The 4,214-nt window shown below is 27.8% G+C and overlaps 1 long non-coding RNA gene across 1 annotated transcript; it reads right to left on the reverse strand.

Annotated features, from left to right (window-relative positions):
- Window positions 1-3,955, reverse strand: LOC111691751. The gene is made up of 2 exons (XR_002763039.1): window positions 3,815-3,955; window positions 1-893 (listed from the first exon to the last, which is right to left on the reverse strand). It is a non-coding gene; the product is annotated as an uncharacterized LOC111691751 (long non-coding RNA).
- Window positions 3,956-4,214: the final 259 nt, after the last annotated feature.

Raw genomic sequence — 4,214 nt, forward strand, 5'->3', positions numbered from 1 at the left:
TTAATAAAAAAATGTATATTTGTCTGTTAATAATACGTACTTCCATAATACACAGGGTGAGTCAACATTAGGTTAAAGTAGATCCGAAGTTTATCAAAAAAATATTTCTACAAAAGTATTGAGGATAAGACATGGTTAACAAAAGTTGTTAGTTTTGGAAAGATCTAAAGAAATATTGAAAAGTATACAGGATGTGCCAATTAATAGAAATATATTTTTTAATTTAAATTTCTTCAAATTTGTCACTATTTTACGAATGATTTTCGCAAGTGGTCTTTATAGTAATATATGCTACCAAACATATTCTTTTAATATTTAAAAATAACAAAGAAAAAATGACAACAATTAAATACAGGTACAAAAATGGACTGTTTTTTATTTGATCCCAAATACAACTTAAAAAACTATTGAGTTTAGATGTAGTGAAACCTTATATGAAAATGATTAGAATTGAACGTAGAATGCAAACATAGTAATATATCTAATTTAATATATCTAACTGGTTGTCTTAATGATTTAATCTTCTTTTCTTGTAGTTTACATTTCGTATTTAAACTACTTGAAGGACGATTGAAACTTCCAGATCTGGCAAATTAGTTAGATCTTCCAAATATTTCCTTAATTTAGGACTTTCACGAGGAGGAGAGGAATGGAAATTTAATTTTCTTCCATGCACTACTGCAGAAGATAGTTTTGTAGGTTTTTCTTGGAGTTAAAACCTTTAATTCTTGATCATGGCTGCTAGATGGCACATCTAGATAACTTATAGGAATAGTCGTTTTTTTTCAATTTAATTTTCTTCTCTGAAGCATAAGCGTTTTCCTCAAAGTGATCAGAACACAAACATTTATTTCTCAGTTCCTCTCTATCAAAAAGCTCCAGAGATGCATTGCCTAGAAAATAAATTTATAAGTATATGTATAATTGTACAGGGTGATTCACTATATTTTGACTCCTCCATTAACTTCTTTGTTTTAAGAGTTAAAAAAATATTAAAAAATAAATAAATAAATGTGAAATACAAAAGTGGCACGATTTTTTATGAAGTTTTCGAAAATGATAGTAGAAAAACAAATGAAGTCGAAACAAAATGGTCGGGGATGTTAACTTTGTTAATTTAAATGGAATACCCTGTATATTTTTACATATTTGGATAGGTTTGTTGGGTCCATTTCTAACAATAAGTGAGATAATATTAAAAAACGAAAAGAAGTTTTTTTATTAAATAAATAAGACATCTTGTAATTGTTAGACCTCTTTCAGGCATTTCTACCTTTTTTCCAATTACGTAAGGATTTACAGATTTGGATATTTTGTTATATCGGACATGGATAAGTAAGGTTCAAAATGCGTATAAGTATTTTAACTAAATATCACTAATTAGGCCGTGAGAGGCCTATTTACTCGTGGTCAATGTTATATGGTAGGCCATGACAGTGACAGGTGATGTTATGACAACCGCATTGCTATTGTTTGACAGTTTGTATTATTATTTAATTAAAATGGGTTACACAGAAGTAGAAAATTGAAAAATTATGGTAATTAAAATAAAGTAAGTTATTCTCCATACTCTAATTCCTAATAATATTTAAATTTTCTACTTCTTTGACAACCCACTTTTATTAAATAATAATACAAACTGTCAATCAATAACAATGTTATCATGACATTACTACCTTTCATTGTCACGACCTACCATATAACATTGTCCATGAGTAATTAGGCCTCATACGATCCAATTAGTGAGATTTAGTTAAAATACTTATACGCATTTTGGACCGTATCGATGTCAGATATGTCAAAATATATTACAAATCCTTACGTAATTGGAATAAAGGCAGAAATGCCTGAAACAGGTCTAACAATTACAAGATGTCTTATTTTCTTAATAAAAAAACATTCTTTTCGTTTTTTAATATTATTACGCTTATTGTGAGAGATGGACCCAACAAACCCTATATGACTGTACTCGACAAGGAACGTTCTATCCAAATATGTAAAAATATACAGGGTGTTCAATTTAAATTAACAAAGTTAACATCCGCGGCCATTTTGTTTGGACTTCATTTATTTTTCTGCTAATAATTTCGAAAACTTCATAAAAAATCGTGCAACTTTTGTATTTTTTTATAACTCTTATAACAAAAAAGATAAATGGGGGTCAAAATATAGTGAATCATCCTGTACACGTAATAAATTGTTATTTATATATGTATATAGGTATCTACAGGTTGTTTCTATTAAAACCCGACAGGTTGATATTTCGAATAAACAAAATTTGGAAAATTAAGAAAACAGTAAGTAAGTAAACGAATACGTTTGTCCAGAAATTTTTCTGTAAATATCATTTGTGGTTTTCATGTTTCTTTTATAATTATGTAGTCATTTTTATATGTAGGTAGAGTTTTTGGATACTCTGTAGATAGGATTTTATATACTTTTAAACTTGCCTAATTTCCTGCTACAAATTTTTCTTTTCCTCAGTAGCTGTTTCTATCTTTTACTATTGTCTACTTATACTCAACGCATGACGAAAATTACTTTTGGTAATGCAGTTTTGTGTATGAGACCATAAGTGACCGTGGAATATAAAAAATTAAGTAAAACATTACTAATTAGAATTTATCTGAATTTCTTTAGTAACGAGACTCGCTGTGTATTTTTTTAAATGTATTGAACTGAAAAATTAAAATGTATTGTGTAAAAATCTTAATATAACTTGTTACCAAAGAAAATTATCTGATAAATTCCAAATTGCAATATGTTGTTTTATTTAATTTTTCATATTTTATGGTACCTATACACATAAAATTTGCATTACTAAAATTAATTTATTTTTGTCGTGCATTAGGTATTTTTTGTTACGAATAAATTTTTTTGAAAACCAAAATTCGAAAAAAGAATTCACAATAACAGGAAAGTGCTACTTCCACCTACTAAAAGAAGCTGTTGCTATTCTAGTAAAATATTTTACTTTCTACTGGCAAGAACTTTCGTGTTAAAGTATGTTCCTACAACAGTAAATTAAGTTCTAGAAATGAAATAGTTTTATTTTGCAGTAGTATGGTATTCTGCTGATATAGCTATAAGCTCTTTACAGCCACAAGAAAGTACTTTCCTGTGAGAGTAAAGTTACAGAAGTATAATAGTAAAGAGGTTTTTATAAAGTAATTCTGCTCCTACAACTAAGGTTAGAATAATAAAGTGAGTTCCCTATTAATAGTAAACAACTTTGCTGGTACCTATTTTTCCAAATTTTTTGGCTGTGGCTATGAAAAAAAATTCTCAGTGCGATTGAATGGAAATAGATATTTATTTAGTAACATTACTATTGCGTTATGTATTTTTTGAGTTATTTTAAATAATTACTTACATAACTTTAAGATTTTGAAAATACTTATGTAGATACCTATTTTAAAATTTATCACAGTATGTATTATAGTTGCGGCAAGATTTTACAGAACAAATTCAATTCATTCAAAATATTTAAGAAACTACAACTGAGAATAATAAAACTAAGTATTTACACTAAATTACAGTACAAAAATGTAAAAATTGTATTGTCTTCATCTCGACAAACTGTTGAAAATTATGTTGACAACTAAGAATAATAAAACTAGGTATAGGTAGGTACCTATATTAGGTATACGAAATGTCTACCCTAGGTATATATTACACTAAATCACAAAAAAGAAGGTTAATAAAAACATCTGCGTTACGTCACCCGTGACGCAATACCATTTCAATTCGTGCCGCAACTATATACAAATAATTAGATATTATATAATTTATATTTAAGTACCTAACTACTTACCAGAATTCAAAATCCATTGTTTTAGTCGATTTTCGTCAAGTGGAAAACGAAAAAGTCTTATTTCTGCGCTGTTTCTCCTGGTTTTATTACAATTCAGGTATTCACACTTATCTCCTCCCTGCCTATATACACTAATGTTCAAGTCTTTATAAAATAATAATAAAATAAATATTCCAAATAAATAACACACTACCACACTATTCACAAAAATATCTCACTCGCATAACATTTAGTAGATAGACTACTGATCATTGATTATTATTTTAGGATTAAGGGTTGTAAATTCCTTTCTTAAACTATAATTAATATATAATATACAAGAACCAATCATCTTTAATGGGTGGAGCTTAGATCCTATATCAAATTTGGCTATGCAAATTGAACACTATCGGCACTTAAA

This window comes from Anoplophora glabripennis, unplaced genomic scaffold, assembly GCF_000390285.2.
Source record: "Anoplophora glabripennis isolate ALB-LARVAE unplaced genomic scaffold, Agla_2.0 scaffold424, whole genome shotgun sequence".
Classification (NCBI taxonomy): domain Eukaryota; kingdom Metazoa; phylum Arthropoda; class Insecta; order Coleoptera; family Cerambycidae; genus Anoplophora; species Anoplophora glabripennis.